Below are 21,749 nucleotides of genomic sequence, written 5' to 3'. Positions count from 1 at the left end.
AGAAAATGGGGCATTTGGGGGCATGGCTTTGGATTATATATTTGTATTTGGCAAGTGGAGACTCTCTCTACTGCCTGATTATCATGTGAGCTTCCCCAAACCCCACATTCTTCTGCCATGATATCCAGCCTCACCTTGAGCTCTAGGGAATGGAGCCAGCTTCCTATGAAACCATGAGTCTCCAAATAAAAATTTCCTCCTCCAAAATTGTTCTGGTCAGTCTTTTAGTCAGAGCAGCAAAAATATGATTAAAACATTAAAACTTGTAATTTTTTAATGAATTCACATAGGAAAATAAGCATGTAACAATGGGACTGATTCAGACTATGGATGTTATATCTGTTTCTCTAGGGCCCTAACCTCAACATAATATCTTGTGGTTTCCTTCCTAGCATGTTCTATTGTCTTCCATCATTTTTTAGCTTAGTGCAGCAAAGATTTTTGATTTGCATTTTATACAGGCCTGTGATTCTAACAGTCTTCATTTCCTTTTATATTTCAGCTACTATGCATTTGCCAAATCTAGATAAAAGTATGGAGATGTGATTCCTAGACATTGTTTTCCATTTATGTATTTGTAAACATGGACAAATACTTTAAAATCTTGTGACTCTATTTTAACTTCAATAAAATGAGAACAATAATATCTAGCAACAGCTATCAAAAGAACCAAATGAGAAAAGTGTTTTGTAAACTACAAAACCCAATGCAAATATAAAAGATTGTCATTTTGCCATCTTTCTTTGCAGTAGCTTGTAAGCTATTCTTAATATTCATAGAATTTTATTTTTCTCCACCACTTTCTCAGATTCCTGCTTTCTTTTAAATCCTACAGCATTGCATATTATAAGAAATGCAGATCTCTCTCTCTCTCTCTCTCTCTCTCTCTCTCTCTCTCTCTCTTTCCATATATATATGTACATATATGTGTGTGTATGTTTATGGATATATAGGTGTATATTCATAACTTATATTAATGTTACATTCCAATAATTTATTTTTTAAAAGATTTTGTGTCTTGTAACAGAAATTGTGAAGTTCCTATCCTGCCCTATCGTACTACTCTTCATGGAAATCCAGGAATTTATTTATAGCTTTAGGCCACTCTCCTTGCATACACGATTTTCAAATGCTGCTGTACTGTAAGTGGCTGACTTTGCAGTCTTATTATTTGTGCCAGTTTTCAGTATCTCTTCCACATTCTTTCCACCAACAGCATATGGCTTTGCATGGTCTATTCAGTAAATACTCGTAATTATTCCACTGAGCTTTGGTGACGATGAATGTGTATGTTATTGGAGATAAATTGTGCAATCTGCAAGGAAAACAAAGATGAGTTTTTGCTTGGATATTTTTACTCATTTTGCAGTGGAGGCAGATGCTCCACTCCATACAGAAGCAGGGTATTGCTTTGGGGAGAGGGATGATGAGTGTGTCACATGCTCTGCCTCTTTCTTATCTGTTGTTCATGGCTGATTAGCATGCCTTGCACAAACTCTTCTGATATATGGATGTAACTATTTTGCATACAAGGTTATGAGAATAAGGTAATGAATGCAAAGGGGCTTTTACTAAAAGCAAAAACTAAACTAAGTCTGAATGTAAATATTGCATGATACAGAATCTAAATATTTTAATACTTCTTGATTAAATATCAGAGGTTGCTCTCTTATCTGACAAAAGCAGTAGCTGAAATTGTAACTGCAACAAATAAAGGGCTTATGTTTTTATTTCTTTTTTATTGGGGGGGGTGTTTTTTTTTTCTTTTCCCTTTTAACCTTTCCTCCGATGATCATTACTCTCAAAAACTAATGGAAAAAATATGAAAACTTCTTCTTAAATTTACAGTGAAATGAAATCATAACAAATAGTTCCCAGGAAGCAAGAATTGCTAGTGTCAAAGGAAACCTCATGCCCAGTTATCAATGTTTCATATTTCTGAACACAAGTAAATATAAAGTATAACCCAAAATTGATTTGTTTATCAAAGCTGAAAATACACTTGGATTTTTTTTCCCCATGAGAAAATGATTATTTATGACAAAAAGGATAGAATAATTTTATTGTGCATTTAATGCTGCCATTACTGTCCTGGGTAAACCTTCACATTTGTCCTTTGAATCAGAAAGGAACCATCAAATCACAAAAAGAAAAGCAAGCTTTTATGCAAGTCTGAGGTCTCATTCAGTTGAAATGCACTCCTCAAATGCCAGGCACAGTAACTAAAAGTTTATGTAACCTGGATCTGCAGGTTGATAACAAGCTCGTTATGCTGGAGAAAAAGAGAGAAATAAGTGTATTTTGAAAAGCATTCTTTGAACTATAGCAAGAGTCTTCATAAGTCATCAAGAGTACATTTAGGTATAATGTGAGAATACCTAATTTTGAAAATTTGCTTTGGTTCATAAAAAATAACTGCAACCCTATTTTCTTCCTGGACCTTTCAGAAGAATGCAAAATTTCTACCTTATTTTAAAACTCATTAGTCACTTAACTAAATGATGTCAGTAAGTCCCAATTACAATATGCATGATATTTTGAGGAAAGATAGGTAGAAATTTCTGAATTAAATGATACATTGTATTAAAATCCCAGTATACTTATCCTTTTATACAAATCTCTTTAAGATAACAAATAATTTCCCCCTTCAATCTCATCTACATAGTCCTTTACCTTACTTTGGGCTCTCTTTTACCGGTTCAAGTGAAAGTAAATAGGGTATCTCTGAGGGCATATAAAGGGTTTAGGAAGAATTGAAGAGGGGAGAAAAATGGTTTATTCACTGGCTCCTCAGCCCTGTCCAGCCATCAGCTTTTGCTCAGGGTTCTGCTGGGGCTGTTCAGATAATTTCTGGGCACAGTCAGCTGACTTCTTATGGACCTTTTGCTCAGATAAAGTCATAGTGGTTGTGGATCACAGGGATGTCATTACCAATATCTTCTTTTTTATGTTTTTTGTTTGTTTTACTATTCCCCTTAGAATTAATCCTCAGAAAGGGTGAGGATATAGTTCAGTGGTAGAACACTTGCCTAGAATGTATGAGGTCCTGGGTTCGATATTCAGGACTTCAAAAATAAAATAAATAAAAAATTTTAAACAAGCTACACTGGCAGATGAAGCCTCATAAACCCCAAGGTAAGAAATTATGGGATTTTATTTCTTCCTTTACAAAAAAAAAAAAAAAAAAAAACTAATGGATAAACTTTAGTTTTGTTTGTTTGTTGTTGTTTTGTTTTCTGCAAGCATGTGGGGAAAGAAAACTCCCTTCAGTTGTAAGGTATGGCACACTAGGCCTTTTTTTCCTTGGATCTCAGGGACTATATTTTGAGACATTGTGGTAAAAGACAAACCAAAACATGAGTATTCTATTAAAAAGACTTCACTGAATACAGTTTGTGTAAGCAGAATTATCTCATGACTTAGGGGAAAATGCTGTTTTTTTAATATTTTTTTGTCATTGGCCAATTTAATTCAATATTGATTGAGACCAGTTTGCAGAAAGACCCACATGGAATGAAACATGTCATAAGTTGAGTTACTCAGAAACAGATTCTAAGATAAATACTCATGAAAAGTGACATATTCAAAAGTATTCAAGAATACAGTAAGAAAGAGGGGGATTGAAACTTGGAAAATAATGAAACCAGATAAGTGTGAAATATAAAGCAAAGTCAATAAATAGGTGTATGTGTCCACTTAATGTGTATTCAAACCATTTTCGATTTTCCTTCCCAACAGGTATTAAAAAGAACACACATTTATAGATTAATTTGTACCGTATGTATCACAGATCATATTCATCCATTCAGGTAGGGATGCCATATCTGAAATAGTTGTGTTTGGAAATGGCCATAGAATCCTTTAGGGAAAGACAGAAGTAATAACTGCCATATAACTTGCCATTAGTAGCCTTCCTCATGCATATTCATTGTCCCCTTAATGATGCTGTACATCTTAGAATCATCTAGGGATTAGTATCCCATAATTTTCTACAGAAATTTGATGTCCTTTATTTTAAAGATGCATCATTCCAGCCAGGTGCAGTGGCACATGCCTGTAATCCCAGCAACTCAGGAGCCTGAGGCAGGCAGGAGGATCACGAGTTCAAAACCAGCCTCAGCAAAAGCAAGACACTGAGCAACTCAGTGAGACCCTGTCTCTAAATAAAATACACAATAGGGATGGGGATGTGGCTCAGTGGTTGAGTGCCTCTGAGCTCAAACCCTGATACAAAAAAAAAGTATTACTTCCACTTCACCCCGTTATTCTCATAATCCTCTTTGCTAGAGAGTCTAGTTTTATAAATGCTACATCTCTCATTAAAACCCATATTATTTTAGGAATGGTTCATACTGAGCTTCTCTGGGATGCTTGATCTTGTCCCCTCACAATCAGTGTCATAACCTCAGTGAAGCCAATGTCTTCTGAGCCATCTGAGACAAAAGACAACTGGGGCAAGATATCAAGGTCATTGGATTTTTCATAATGGATCATTCTAGAATATCTATCTCTCTTAGGCCATCTTCATGAGCCTTCTACAATATGTCAGTAGGGCATTTGTGGCAGCACTGCTTCACTTAATATGAATCATCATTTTTTTCCAAGTTTGGAAGAGTCATCCCAAATCAATGATATGATATGACCAAATTAATGATATCAATCATAGAGTTGGTGAAGAGAGAAGCAGAACTACAAAAAGGGCTAGGTGCACAGCCTGAAAATATAAAAAACATCTCCTATACTAATTTTACAGTCTAGACATGAAACTATCAGGACACTGAGATTTGGGGTAGGATTAACTGAGTGTATTCACAAAAGAATATTGGACCTGGTTTGTTGGTCAGAATGGCTTGCTGTAGGATAGCATTGCTTCTAGTCTGAGAATCATACAGAAGTCTCAACTGGGCAGACACCTTGCAAGCTGATAATTTTCTTTCTCAGTAATTGACATCTGCTCTTTCTGGCTATTAATTCAATAACTAGGTCAAGTTTCAGCAGGACTACTAGGAAAGATAAGACTTGCTAAAAGGATGACGGTATTATTTATTGAAGGAGTTATAGGACCTAGCAAAAACATAACAGAAAGAATGGAAAAATGCCTGAGAATGGACCTTCAGGGAATTTTACTTACAGAGGAGTGGAGGAATAGGTAGAGGAAGAGAAGGGGCGTGAATGACTACACTGTCAGGTGAAGTTTTACTTGTTAACTTTGGCTCAGTTTGAGAGAGGAGCTATGGAAACAGTGCAGTTTTCACTCCCAGATTGTCTGTTCACACTCTTATTTCCCTCAGGTATTGGTTAAAAGTACCAATGATATGTAAATTTACAGGCAAATTTGGCTCTCTGTGGACAAAGGTAATGTGGTTTCTAGCTTCCTAACAAATACTAATGTTGGCTTATAAAATGATCTCACCATTGTACATCATGCCTAAAAATGTTTTGGGGATTCAAGGATCTGTGTGCAGAGCACTGACAATGTCTCTCGGGCAACCTTTCTTTTTTGTGCTCCATGAGTTACATAGAGACTTAATCTTGCTTCAGAAAGATAAATTTCCATTACATGCTGCAAGGTATGATCACAGAAATAATGAATACATAATCAATTGGTTCCATAGGTGATATCTTTAATCTATTTTCAATGAATGAATTCATTTTCCATTCTTTTCATATGTTTGTGTTGAGATTGAATCATTCCTAATTTAGAAGCAAAAGTGTGGGCAATTAGCACAACGGGCTGGGTCTTGATATACAAACTGTGACCTTAGAATAGATTTTGTTGTTCAAGGTGAAGGCTTAAATATAGCTGTGTCCTCACTAATTCTATGCACTATTTCATTTAGTAACCAACTTTCTAAGAAAATTAGATGAGAGATGAAAGTAGGCAAAGTCAAGAGACAGATTTTTTTCAAAAGAAAAAAAAAGTTAAGTAAGGTAATAAAATTGGAAGAAATTATAGCCTAAAGAATAAGAATTATTCCTTGTTAAATAATGAATAAAAGACACACTTAGTAGAAAATGAAAATATTCTTTCAATGGCATATGAAACTTTTTATAGATTTCCTAGGATTTATGCCCAATCATTCTTCTTGAAATAGACAATGTAATAGGAATGCATATTCTAAAATTACATTACAAATCCATTTATTTTACACATAAAATTGATATATTCATAAAAGTGGAAAGTGAATTCCATTCTATGAATGAAATAAGGAGTGGTAATCAGAAAAATTATTAAGTTCATAGGTAAGAGAAAATGCTTCAGTTATTGTATTGTATAATTAAAATTAATTTCAAATAACAGATTGTGAAATATTGGATTTTTGTAAAGCAATTATGTATGTTTACTTTTGGACAATGCAATGTGTGTTCTTAGACAATGCACATCTCCACTCACTCTCTTGTGCTCCTGCCATTTGCCTTTAGAAGAACATGTACCTGGCAGTATCTGGTCCAAAGAGAATGAGGAAGCACATAGAACAGACCAGAATATCTCCCAACAAGCACAGCTGGGTCATACACAAAAGCAGATTTCCTACAACTGGCCCTGCACATAAATTCTAAAAATACATACTTGGGGCAATTCCTTAAGATTATGGATGGTTTATTGTTTCAATAACAGACCAATACCTCAATCATTCTCTTAAATATGGATATTCAACTTTGTCTTATACCCCAGAACATATTCTGATTCTACAAATTTACAGTTCTTTTCAAAAGAGGCCTTAGGATCTCAAGGGCATATCTGTTGGAGTCAGGAAAAAAAAATGGTGCTTCAGTAGAAATAGAACACAGTTTTTCAGTACTGCCTTATAAGTACCTGGGTCATTAGTGGCTTTGAACATCATGTTATATTGCTAGGCCTCAATGAAATACTGGAGATGATCTCTAAAATCCCTTCAATTGCAATGTGTTATAAGTACTTGATTTGTACTCTTTTGTTTTGATCTGCAATCTTACTATGTAACTAATACAAAGTCTAAGTCCCAACACCAATAATAACTGTAAGAGTTCCAAATATCCTCACCACTTACTCCATTACCCCAATTATTTCTTAGCACAGCAAAGGTGTATGTGTTGCTCAGCAGAAGTTGAGCAGAAGTTGCAGAAGTCAGGACTACAATTCTGAATATCTTAGGCAAATTCATAAGAAAGAACAATTTGCCACTTTGTACATGTGAAAAGATATACAGTAAATTATGAAATTTGATTCTGCTGATCCATACAGAGCAAATCATATCAAGGATGGGTGGTGCTAAACACAGCACTGTGCTTACAGAATTTCTGGTGTACAGCCTGGGGAGTGAAACACGACCAAGTAAATATGTTTGGAAGCAAGTGCAAATATGAACAGGGCTGTTCTATACCCTGAGGTGAATACTCAGCTCCCGGACTGTCACCATGTGCGTCATCCCTTTTCTTGTCATTTTCTTGAACGAAGATATGACTTGAAGGATGTCAGAAACTCCCTTTCTCAAAGTGTCTCTCAATAGTTTATAAAGTAGCTGAAATGTCAGCATTAGTCTATTTCTCAACATTTTTTGTAAAGTATTTCTGGAATAATGGCATTGCATCATTTTAAAGGTTCGGGTGTATTACTAGAGGTAAGTACTCATATTCTTAAAGTGGCATTTTATTTAATAGTTCCTCCAGTGTCCTAATGAGTACTAAATAAAATAAAATCATTTAGGCAACCCATAATCCAATTTTAACTTCCCTTTTCCAGTTTATAACTATTGACCTTCTGTGTCTAACCCTCTTACTATATGTATTAATTTTATATTCAAATCACACATAATTCTGGCACTATAATATAATCTATATTCTAAAAACATTTTTTTCTTGTGTATATAAAAGTGTAATCAAATAATCTACTTTTGCTAAAGTATGTGAGGTCATGTTGGTTGCCATCTACAAAAATAAAGTCAGGAAGAGGAAAAGAAGATGAGGGTTGTAATTTTAATTAGAATGATCAGGGGAGAATGTTGAGGTAAATGGCATTTGAGCAAAAATTCAAGACTTGAGACGGAGTGAGCCATATGTTTGTTTATTTGGGAAAGAAAATATCAGCCAAAATTAGTGCAAATTGGAAAGACTCTGAGGCAAAGATCAGTCTTCTGTTTTTGCAGTTTGAAATGGATTAAGCTAGAAATTGTTAAAGAGATGAGGTGAGAGAGGTGATGGTGCAGATAATGCAGTATCTTGAAAGCAGTGTATAAAGAATTGGCTTTTGAAAGTCTGATGAGTTCTAAGTAAAAGAATGATATATTGGGCTGGGGATGTGGCTCAAGTGGTAGCATGTTAAGGTCTGTAAACAAGTCAAAATAACACCTGGTATTTTGCCAGGGGAATGTTAGAGTTCGTAAACAAGTCTGGATGGTGCCTGGCAAAATGCCAGAGGGAGTGGTTTGAGAAGTAACAAAAGCGAGCCATTAAGTGTGGAGATTCCTTATTGGTTGACTGATGTATCTAGTTTATGTTAATTAGATAAGCTGTGTGGAATGTATAAATATCTCTGTTGTCCTACAATAAACAGCTCCTACTCCTGCTGTATCAATCTACAGAAGTTGTTCGTCACCCCCCAGGCTATTCTGCTGCAGCCGACCCCGGCAGTAGCACGCTCGCCTGGCATGCTTGGGGCACTGGGTTCGATCCTCAGCACCACATAAAAATAAAATAAAGATGTTGTATCCACTGAAAACTAAAAAATAAATATTAAAATATTCTCTCTCTCTCTCTCTCTCTCTCTCTCTCTCTTTAAAAAAAAAAAGATATAATCTGACTCTCATTTACAAGGTCATTCAGGTTACTATCCTGGTAATTGATGTGCCAGGGAAAGGTCCAGTGGTAGAAAAGTTAGGAGACTATTGCAGTAATCTAAGCAAGAGACAATGATGATCTGAATAACAGAATTATTGAGAACTTTCCAGATTCTGCATAGCTTTTGAAGCTAAATCCAACAAGTTTTCTATCATACTGGATATGACTTTGAATAAAGATAGGAGTGAAAAAGATTTGGATTATTTAAAAGGAAGAATAGAGTTTCTAAGTATAATATGTGTGAAGTGGAATATTAGGAGCTCAGTTTTCAATATGTTATAGTTGAAATGACCATTATTTGGGGGCTGGGGCTAGGCCTTAGCGGTAGAGCATCGCCTAGCATGTGCTAGGTGCTGGGTTCGGTCCTCAGCACTACATAAAAAAAATAAATAAATAAAGGGATTGTTTTCAACTACAACTAAAAAACAAAATTTTAAATGAAATGACCATTATAATCCCAAATTAAAGTGTAAAATAGGAAGCTAAGTGGAAATTTATAATTTGTCATAGGAATAAAGGCTACAGCTATGAATTTGTAAAATGTGGCTACAGAAATGCTCTTTAACTATAATCTGGGTGAGATCACCAAAAGAATGATTATGCAGATGAAGAAAACAAAAGTGTTGATCTAAAGCAAATGCTACTGAAAGATCAACAAGATGAGGAGTAATTAATAGCTGCTGGATTTAATGACATGGAAATCATCAGTAAATTTATTAAACAGTTTTGATGGAGAAGTGAATTCTAAGTCTCACTTTAATAAGTTGAAAACACAATTGGAGAATTGACTCTAGAGAGGAAAAGAATAAGCAAATACTTTAGGAGTTTTGATATAATGAAATTATAGGTGATGAAGAGATTGGATGAGGAGAACTGTTTTGATTATGTTTTTCTTAAAGATGGGAAAATAATGTATGTACATATTAAATTGGGGTTATCCACTCTGGGGGTATGAATTGATGACACAGGAGAGGAAAAAAATTAAAGGAACAATATCCTTAAAAGGGGAAAAGAAAGATTCCTGAAAATAAGTGAAGGGTTTGTCCCTGACTGAGGCCATCAACATTCAATTCATGGTAATGAAAATAAAATCAGAGTTGGGAGGTAAATGTAATGCCTACAGCATGTGGAACTACTATAATGGCTAACATATTTCTGCATGGGCTAGTGAGAATGTGAAGTCTGAGGAAATAGGTATATACAATAGGAAGAGAGAGAAAATAAATCAACTAGGGAAATACAGGCCATCCTGGGTGTTATTAATGGCCCACTTGAACGTTCATGAATTTAGATTGAGATCAATCAGTATAGCGGTACACTTCCAAATCAAACTGAGTTGAAAGATTTAGGCACAGAATAGAAGGGGCTTTATTTGCAATACCATTTTGGATTTGACAAGCAAGTACAACAAAATGAGAGAGAGAGAGAGAAGTTCACAAGTAAGCAAAATAATTCGATAATAATGATCAACCATGAAATTAACCTGGATAGCAGGATAGGGATGGAATTAAGGACAGGAGGGAGATGAGGGGAATAAGAGTGATGACAGGATAGGACACATGAAGTAGAAGGATTGCAGTTGTGGTGTCACAAGAGAGTGTGATATAAAAAATTTAAAGGTAATAGAGGAAGAGGAAGAAACTGGAAATTTAAATTATAAGAGCTGGGGTGACCATGGAAATAGTAGCTAATGAAGGTGGAGAGGAGTCTTAGTGGAGGAGAGAAGTTTAAGGGAATGAGGACCTGGAGTGTTAGAACTACCACCCAGAGGATTGTCATGATGAAGTATTACGGCAACATTGTGAAAGAATACAGTCACAGTGATCAGGAGCACCGGAATGGGGCAGGAGTGACCCGGGGCTTGGGATCTCAAGATTACAAAACAGTGTGTATTGACATGTCTAATGACATGAAAATAAAATCTGGGGACTTGTGGAAAAGAAAAGAATGGTGGGGAAAGAGCAATAAAGAAAGTCAAGTAGAGATTTGCCAGTCTCTGGGGCAAAGGAAGCAAGTTAGATAAAGGAAATCTTTCTCCATCTGAGATAGCTCCCAGAAAAGAAGTGTCCACTGGGGAGAGTCAGTTTTCTCATAAGAGAAATATTATAAAGGAATCTTGCATAGTTTAGGTGGCACATATGGGGAATGGTTAACAAGGACTGTCATTGTGTTCCAAAGGATAGAGATGTAGGGCTTCAGGAATTATGGAGAGGGAGAGGAAAGGGTCATCACAATGATGCAAGAGCCAATTGGGCATTTGAGTCTCCATAGAATGATTAGAGGAATCTTATGTTTATATTCACCTTCAGGCAATTCTTAGTACTTTGTGATCAATTGTACTAAGAGAGTCATTGGATATGAAAATGGATGTTTTGTTAGTCTAACCCTTTATTTTATTTTTTAAAATAATCCCCAAACCATCAATTGTAACCAATGTACTGCTCTGGACGGGGATGCTGGTAGCCCGTGTGACTGTGAATGCTACAGTGCAGATCACACATGGAAAAAACCCTTTATTCAATTTTGCTGTGAACATAAAGCATCTATAAAAAAAATAGTCTCTGAAAATCAGTCAAAGCCTGAACCTCAGAGAAAGATGTTGTGCCTTGTTTGTCCTTTTCCAGATGTGATTCAATGAAATGGTACATCATTTATGGAACTACCTCCCACTACCACTGTCCCCAAAAATGATTAATCTCTGGCATGTGATTCTTTTGGAAATGTATTTTTCCTCCACTATTCACCCTGAGCGTGTCCCTTATTTTATTATAATTATCCAGACCATATTTTTACACGAGGAAAAATAAGCTTATAAACTGTGCCTATTTTACCTCTGAAACCCCACAAAGCATTTGACCCATCACTTTGTCAATTAAGTTAAGAGTACATATTTATTAGGTAGGATTATGTATCAACAGATAACTGGTTAAGAAAAGGAGCAGGTAAATTTTGATGTATAAAGAATAGAGATAAATAAGCATACATACTATTAAAAGGGAATATTGGTAGGAATTCAGGTGTGACTTCATTGGAATTTGGGGAAAATAAGAGAAAATGTAATCACGATGTTCCTAAAAAAAAAAAAATGGAGTATAGGGCTGAATTGTAAAGTCAAAAGATAAAAATAGATTAAAATATTAGATTAAGGATGTGACAAAAGTCACTTTACTTTCACTAATACTTTATCCTAATTTCCAAAGAAATAAACTTTTCCTAAACTGCTAGACCTGTAAAGACATTAACACCGATTGAAACACTACTGAGACAGATTTAACAATTCATGATGCTCTATTTTAAGAATGAAATTATGTAATTTGTATTTCTGCTTGCATAACTGGTATAGATATTAGATATTTCTTTGTATATATTTTCTTGTAATATATCATAATTATTACAATGTATAATTATCATAGTGGGATGTGTAATAATACATAGGAAAACCGTATGTTCTTTCAAAAAATATTCATGTCATAAACCCTATAAATCCTGTGTGTTAGTGTGCACGTGTATATGTGTATTTATACCTTTGTATATATTTGAGTTTGTACATATGTATGTGAAGAAATAATTCTACATATCCATCCATGAAAATGCTTTTCTCTAGGTGGAGAAGTAAAAAATGACTTTCCTTACCCTTTTTTGATGTAACGGGTAGAGTACTCCTGACTTTAATGAATGTATTTTTATTGTTAAAATAAAAAAAAGAAAGCTATAAAATTAGCATTCAATACAACCAGAGTTTAGATATTAACTTATTTGTTTTATAATCATATGTATGAGTATGAAAGCAAAATAAACTCATAAAGATCACTTGTGAATTATAAATTGACTTGTTTGACTATAGGTGTTTTAATTAGTAATGTCATAAAGAGATATTAAACTATTTTCCAAAGAAATTATTTCCATGATATTGGAGAATCTATGTAAGTTTAAAAAAATAAGACAACATTTAGAAACTGCCTGACATATAGACCTTTTACCTTTGATTCTGTAAATCAAAGCAATGTGGAAACTAGATATAATGTGCAAGCTGGACAGTGAGAGAAAGGGAGGATCTGTTGGAATGTTAAGATTTTCTTTTTCTTCTTTACCTTTTCCTTAGTCCTTTTAAATATTAATGTACCTAAAGAGCATCTCCCAATCAAAGAACTGTTAGCTGAGGTCAGATTTTAATCATTAAGAAGATGGCGAAGGCCAGTCCAAGTATCCAAGATGAATAAGATTTTGTCATACAAAGGATTCTTTCTCCCTACAGCACATGAAGATCTCTTCACTACTTCTTTGGTGACATGAAAATTGGAACTGTATTTCTTAAAGAAGGGAACAAAAGAGACTAAACTTTAATTACACTGTTTTATTTCCCTTGCAGCTGTGTCCCATTAGCTGCTGAGCAGTGGGAAAGTTCTTGGCAATCTTTGACCCTCCTACCCATACAGTCCTGTGCAAACTGGTAATTACAATCAATTATAGGCCACTGACTGGTGAAAGAGACACATTTCTTCTTTTTCTTGTAGAGGCCTATGAATTAACTTTACTGTCGAACTATAACTTTTTAATTTCTGCATTTAAGCTACTAAAAATTTCAATATATATGGTTTTCTTTAAAATTGTAATAAGTGCTAAGAATTGTGATGTTTTCTAACTTAGTTTTGCCATCAGAGATTTTTTTTTTTGCCGGGGGGGGGGAGTTTAGACCTATATTTGTACATACTTTTGGGCATCAAAAACATGCACAACTCCTGTCTGAAATGTCCATAGACAAATAGTTTTAAGATTAGGAAATACTTAACAAACATTTTTAATGCAGTTAGTTTAACACATTTAATTCTCACATGAAAATAATAAAGTAGGTACTGATATTTACCCTTTTAATGTCTGAAGACACCCTTACCCAGGGAAAAGAGCATTTCCTCAAGGTTACACAGTTAGGAAGTGCTGGCTTAAGGAATTTTACACAAGTCTTCCAGCCTTGAGTTCATTCTCTCAACCAATATGCTTGCTATACTGCCTTATTGTCGGTTGGGATCTTTATGGAACCATAAAACATTCATGTGAAAGAGGGAACAGTAAAAAAGAAGTATAAACAGGTAGAGATAGCACTTACTACAACACTCCTGAACAGCCCATGGGGATCGATAAATTCTTATTGACTGCCTCTTCCCTCATTTAGCTTTAGAGGAATGTGACTTTGCACTGAGGATGTTGTGATTTATCAGATTCTTATCACATACTCACACTGCAATGTGATACAGAAAAGGCAAATGACTTAGAACCAATGGTTTACTTCTAAGTGCCAAAAGATTTTTATGGTCCAGTGTACCTCTGGCCAGTGCAGTGTTAGATAGATGTTGAAGCTCTGAGTGAAGTGTGAAGGTTTGGGCCACATTCTTTTACTTTTCTGAGACCAACCATAAGCTGTTTTTGAAAAGTGGAAAGAAAGTCCTCTTAAACAGTTATGGATGCTTAGGATATTCCAAGTTAGGGGAAGTGTATACTTAAGCTTATGCCTAACAGTTTACAGAATCAAGTGCAAAATGAAATTGCAGGGTCCACCATTCAAAAAGTGTTAAGACTTTCAAAACAAAGAAGAACAGAGTTTTCAACTAAGCATGGGGACCTTCCAAACAGGGTCCCATTAAAGGTTGCAGATGCCTGAAGGTGGGTGGCCTCTCTGCTCTGCTGTGCCTTAGCTTTAGCTTCCACTGACCTAGGAATGCCAGGCCAGCCTCACTCACTCAAATGAAATGCAAACTTTTCTGAGGTCCTGTCTGTACCTACATTCTACTAGCAGAGGATACATTCTTCTTCCCATGGAATTCGTATTTCCAATAATGAGATCAAAAAAGTGTTCTCCATCCCATCCACATCTCCTCCGCATTAAGCTAACCTGATTGTTCTGGAAAGGTACACCTAGATGAGAAAAAGCCACGGGCCCATTTCTTACTCAGGCCTATGCCTGGCCCAACCAAGAGGTACTGAAAGAGAATAATCCAACCCTCAGATGACCCACTCTGTTCCCTTTCTCTGTGGCCTCAGAGAAATGTGATTTCTGACTAGGTATAGAAAAACGTTCTTATTATTCACTCATTCACAAAAGACTGAAGGATTAAGAGAGTTTTATCAGTGATCTTTCATTCTTCCACTCAGCCAGAAACTAGAAATAAACTTTATAAAGGTCAGTTCTAGAAATGCATTTTAAAAGACAGAAAATTGTATGATAGTTTAATGTATCTTCATTTTAATCTTTTCTGTCTGTGCTGCTGTAAAAAGAGAGCTTGCCCAAGTTTTCTTTCTTGGGGCTATTTCTTAGTCACTTTTTTCCCCTTTTTTTTCTTTTTCTTTATTCTCTTTTGTTTTTGACAGCTCTTCTGTAGAAAGTTTATCTTTTATTAGCTCTTAGGCCTCCAGTCATCACGTACTGTCAGAATCCTTTGGGGCATGTTGAACTTTTATTCCAGTGTTGTCTCTCTCTCCTGAAGCCTTATCGCTATCGTTTCTTTGAAAGGCTGTCCCCAGCATAATATCTGAAGGTTAGTCTCTCATAGAACCTTTTAATCATACCACCAGAAAACTCAACCAGTATTATTATTATTCCAGTCTCATATTTATGGGTTTAATTAGCTCAGTTAGATATATAAGCAGAGAAACTTTGGCCATTAAAGCAAATTTGTTGATAATTATTTAAATTATCGCCTACATTTTAGTAACATGCCTGAATATTCTGATAATAATAAAATGTGCTGCTAAGAGAAAACCTTTCAAAAACTCCCTTGCATATTTGTGCAAACTTGTAGTAAGAATAATGTATGTATGTATGCAATATTATATTTATGATGTTAAATTTATGATGTTAAATTTCTCTGCAACTTTACACCTGATTCCTACCGAGGAGCTAAGCATAAAAAACATATTGTATATTTTTTCTTAGCAGATGCTTGCCACTTAGATAAGGACATTCATTGAAAAATCACTTCAAGATCACTCTCTCAAAAATATTATAACATGTCATGCAGAATTTAAATGTGACTTTAATTACATTAATAACATAATTTAAAATTTTAAGTTGTTATCTGGAGGGCAGTCTTTGAGGCTTACTAGCAAGGGAACACACAAAACTGGAAAGATAGAAAGGAAGGCTTACTTTCTTTGTTGGCCTCTAACTAATTGCTCTAAAATAAACTTAGTGGTTTTGCCAGCTTTAACTCTCATGGAAGAGTAAGCAATCCAAACTCTACTTGATGTGTTCACATATCTATTGCCAAGTTTCTTTTTAAAGTTCCCCAAACAAACATGTACGCCAATTAAGCAAAATAAATAAGGGAGGAACTTGCTGTGCCCTCATGCCATTTTCTCATTAATTCTAGGAAATGACTCTGGGACTTCTTCCCATTATTATCCAATAGATTAAATGGCATATTCCCCCAAATGACTCTGGTAAAAGTGCCAGATTTACTTTCATCTTGGACTCTATACACTTTGAATGAAGCCCAGACCAAACAGTGCCCTTTGAGGCGGAAGATGCCTTACTTCATAATGTCATCCTGTAGAGAAAGGTTTGAGGAAAGGTCAGCTTTCCCCCAGAGTAAAAGAAAATGCTGGCAATTCATGCAAAGCCACTTCTTGCTCCTTAGATGTATCTCCATTTAAAGATTTGTTGCAAACCTTTTCCCATCCAATAGATTTTAAATATCAAACAAGAGAATAGGGATTATATTCACAATTAAAGAACATATATTAAAATATATTTCATTTTAGAATAAGGTAGTTTTGAAGTACAATGAAGAAAACCATTAAACAAAGTAGAGATGAATGACTCCCCACCACTTAGTCTGTATCAGTTGAAATTCAGGCGAGAAATGGTAGATTTATAGGGTTAATTAAAGAAAATACAGTGATAAAACTATTTCCCAAGATGTGACCAAGAATAAGAGAATCATTAAGATACTATGGATCACAGTAACTAAGAATGTTGACAAAATATAAGTGCCTCTAGGTTTACAGGGATAGGAGGATGGAATATTGTAACCAGAATTGGAGGAAAGCTACAGACCTGGGAGAAGAGTCCCTTGGCAGGATTGAACCATAACAGTGGGGGAGTGGGGTGGTATAAGAACCAGAATGTGCTTTCCTCTTTCCATGAGATCTCCCAGGGGTACTTCCCATTTGGAGGGACCAAATGAGAAGCAAAGATAGCATCAGAGATTAGGTCTCCTGGCTTCAAAAGAGGGTCCTGACAATTGACCTATTAGTGAAGCCAAACCAGCCCACACATACAATTTATCTTCTTTGGAACTATTTTTTAACATACACACTTAGGTTTTCCTCTCAGCATTCTTGACAATATTTAATAGAAGTTGAGAAAGAGAGGTCTGCAAAGAATAGTTTGAAGAAAAAAAATATTTTAATGAAAAAAGTCATTAAACATTTAAGCTGTTCTCTGTATTTAAATGAATCATTATGTAACTAATTACATTATCTTCTTTCCCTTTTACATGGCTGATACTAAGATGTCCTTAGACAATTATAAACAGAGACTGCCATTTTGATTTTAGCCCTCAGACATATTAATTATGTTCCTTACTTCTTAGTAATATAGATAGGAGTTGGCCTCACATTAAGGACCAGCCTGGAACTTTTATTCACTTTCTTATCCCTTGTTATAATATTCATAAACATGAGCAATTCAATGGATACATTATTTGTTATTGCATGTTTAAGTGGTACAGCAGTGAAGACAGGAAATAACTTCACAGATCTCTGTGTAAAAAATTTTTATGTTATACAGAGAAAAGCATAAGAAAAGCACTAAATTTTCCTCAGACATCTGAAGAAGAGCATCTCACTTTTATTTACTTTCAGTAACTTTATTGCTGTCTGCAGGGTAAATAATTGCACTCTTAGAAATAGATATGTAAGAATAATTCCTGTTCTCATTAAGAAAAATTAAGATAAGAAATAAGACAATGGTGTAATCAATGTAATAAAAATTAAAATAAGTCCCATCATAGGAACAAATTTACATTTGCAATTCTTATTTTTACCTGTATTTCTATCTCTTTAAATGAGGCTGATTTAGGATGCTTCCCTTTGAAAAGAGATTCTATCAATATATGCCATGGCCTTGGGAAGGAGTCCATCTACAAAAGAAATAAAATCAAACTGCCCAAACTATTGATAATGCAGGAAATGCAGGAAATGGCTTCAGGCTTACAAGGCAAGATGGAGAAAGAAATATCATTTTAAAAGATACCAATACAGACTTCTCCTTTCCTAAAATTGACATATATTGCTATTACTGCTCAAATGCCAATTTGACACTTATCTGCAGTAATTCCTATAGTGATCATTATTTATATAGAATGTGTCTGCTTATGTGAAATAACAGAATATTAACCTCCTTTATTTATACCTGTGCCCTGATAAATCTTGAATAGTTTTTAAATAAATGTAATATTTTTCAAAATGTATTTCCAGTATGCAGTATATAACAGACAAAAATTATATTTTAGATTTATATCTTTATTTATTATACAGTAAAAATTGAATATTTTTTGGTAAAATTCAAAGATCAGGACAGCAAATGGCTCTACAGTTCCCCCAAACCACCTTGTATTATTTGTTTATGGTTGTGGTATTAAGTGTGCACAGTTGCCCTTGTTTGTAGTTCCCTTCCTCCTTTACCCACCAATATGTTCTTCCTCACCATATTTTTCTAGAATGTCATATAAATCAAATTAAATCAAATCACCCACCATGTAAACATCTCCAATTGAATTCTAATTTGCATAATTCCTTTAATATTCATCCAGATTTTTGCATGTTTCAATAGTTTGTTGGCTTTGTTGTTGTTTTCAACTGCTGAGTTGCATTCCCTTGTACAGATGTACCATATTTTGTTTATCCATTCACCCTTTGAGAGAGATATTTGAGTAGTTTTCAGATCAGTGTGATCATGGATAGAATTGTCATAGATAAAATTTATGTTCAGTGTTTTTGGGGTGAACATAAGTTTTTAGTCCCCTACTGTAAATAACTAGGAGGGATATTACTGGGTCATGTATGCTGAAGCAACTGCCAAGCCATTTTCTAGAGTGACGGCACAAGTTTGCATTCACACAATCAATAATAAATTTGTTTGCCCAGCACCCTTTGCAGTATTTGCTATTGCCAGATTTTTTTTCATTTTATTCATTCTAATTGGCATTTAGTCTGTCTCATCATAGTTTAAATTTTCATTGTTGAATGATAATGATGTTGCATAGTAATTATGTTTTGCTTTATTAAAGAAAACATAAATGGTTGATTTTCTCAGTGAAATCATTTGGGCTGGTGATATTTTATATGAATTTCTATAATAATTATAGAATTTCTTTTTTATTCAGGTTAGTTTAGGTTGATTGTGTTTTACAAAACTGTCCAACTAAGTTGCCAAATGTATGTGACTAGAATCAGACATGTTGTCTCATTATCTTTTAATTATCCTCAAAATTACTGGGACAACTTATTTCTTTGCTGATACCAATCATTTGTCTCTTTTTCCCTTAATCTTGCTTGAGGTTTATAAATTATGTTGATTTGTTTTCAAAGAAATACCTTTCATTTCACTCTTTTCTTGTGTACTGTATTTTCATTTTAAATTTCATCAATCTTTATTACATCCTTTCTTCTACTACATTTGAACTTATTTTGCTTTTTCTTCTTTAATCTATGGTAGAAGTTTAGATATTAGATATTTGTAATCTTTTCTAATATAGATGTTTAATAAATAAATTTTCCTCAATGCAATGCTTTAGATCTATTCTACAAATATTGATATACTGAAATTTTTTGGTTAGTTGAAAATATTTTTCTTATTTCTCTGAGATTTCCTCTTTAATGGGGCATAGGTAAATGTGTCAATCAATTTCCAAATTAATAACTGCTTTTCTCTAATCTTTCTGTTATTGTTTTCTAGGGTACTCCATCATGGTTAGAGAACATATTTTCATTTGTTTACTTAAAATTTCTAATGGTTTATTTTATAATACATGGTAAGGTCTAGCTTTTTTAAAGCTTTAATATTTCAAAACATGATATTCGCTAAAATAAAACTTTCAATTTACAAATACAAGTCAAACATTGGATTGTTTTCCAATATAATTCCTTCAATCCTAGTTCATGAAAATTTACATAGAAAGAGAGATTTTTACTTTTTAAAATATTGGTTCTACTTTGAAATTGAACAAGATGTAAAGCAGAAGAACTTTAATGCAGTAAAAGTGGATATCAATAATTTTTCTTCTGAATATATTTAATTTAAACTGGTTTCTATTTGCAATAAAAATATAAGATAAATCAAAGTTCCAAATTAAATGTGAAAACTGATTATTTCTTCAGAGAACTTAAAATTATGAATTTAGCCCTGGAGAATTTGGTGATCCAATTTATTTCCTATCATAAGGTAAAAATTGAACAATTCATATTTGGACCTATCCATATACAAAGAAATTGTAAAATTTGTTGAACTAACTTGAAAAATTATTGAAATAATTCCCAGCAAGTTATTACAATGTAAGCATTTAATTTTTACTTTTTAATAGGATGTTTTTCATGTTTCTAGACATTAAGCTAGCTATATTTCATTTAGAATTTGCTCAGGCTTACTTTGTTAAATATATAAATTGCCTTTTTCCACAACTTTTTCCCCTTCCAAACACAAGTAAACTTTTACTAAATCTGTCTCTTTAGGATAATAAAAAGAAAATAACATATAATTCTTTTAAGGGTTTCTATTGATCTCTATGTGAAATTTTTTGAGATTTCTAGTAAATAATACCCTCTCCAAACCACTGCAAGTATAATGTTGGATCAGTTAAATATCTCTAAAAGAGTTAGTAGCATCATAATTTTAGTTTTGCTCATAGATTTTTTTCTCAAATGCTAATATTTATTTATTAATTTATTTTTATTGGTTCATTTTAATTATACTAGACAATAGGATTATTTTTACCTAATTATCAAAGCATGGAATATAACCTTGTAATTCTGTCCCCAATACTTTTCCTTCCCTCTCCCCCTCCCTCTCCCAGCTCCCTTTCCCCTACTCTATTGATCTTTCTGCTATATACTTATAGTTTATTTTTCTTTTTTTAAGTTAGTGTCTTGTATATATACATGATGTGAGAGTCACTGTGGTATATTCATATATGTAACATGGGAAAGTTAGGTCAGATTCATTCTACTGTATTTCTCTATCCCATTTCTCCTCCCTTCTGTTCATTCCCCTATGTCTACTCCACTGATTTTTCTTCTATTCTTTTTTTATCCCCTTCCCCTTATTTTGGATAAGCTTCCACATATCAGGAAAAAACATTCAACCTTTGGCTTTTGGGGACTGGATTATGTTGCTTAGCTTGATAGTCTCCATATCCATCCATTTACCAGCAAATGTCATAAAGTCATTCTTTATGCCTGAGTAATACTCCCTCATGCATATACTGAGTAATACTCTCCCTGCATTTTAAAAATTCATTCATCTGGTGAAGGGCACCTAAGTTGATTCCATAGCTTAGCTATTGTGAATTGTGCTGCTATAAACATTGATGTGGCTGCATCACAGGAGAGCTGGGTCATTTGTTGGTTCCATTTCTAGTTTTTTAAAGCATTGCTATACTACTTTCCAGAGTGGTTGCACCAATTTGCAGACACACCAACAATGTATGAGTGTACACTTCTCCCAACATCCTCACCAACATTTATTGTTACTTGTATTCTTGATAATTGGTATTCAGACTAGAGTGAGATAAAAATCTCAGTGTGGTTTCAATTTACATAGATGCTTTGAAGTGTATGAACCTACTCTGTCTCTTATCACGATTCTAGATTATTAAGTGAAGTAATTAATCATAAATAAAAATTGTAAGATAACAAAGCTAACCTTCATGTTGAATTGC

The sequence above is a fragment of the Urocitellus parryii genome, chromosome 8, assembly GCF_045843805.1.
Source record: "Urocitellus parryii isolate mUroPar1 chromosome 8, mUroPar1.hap1, whole genome shotgun sequence".
NCBI classification, from domain to species: Eukaryota; Metazoa; Chordata; class Mammalia; order Rodentia; family Sciuridae; genus Urocitellus; species Urocitellus parryii.
Note: the sequence above shows the minus strand (reverse complement) of the source record.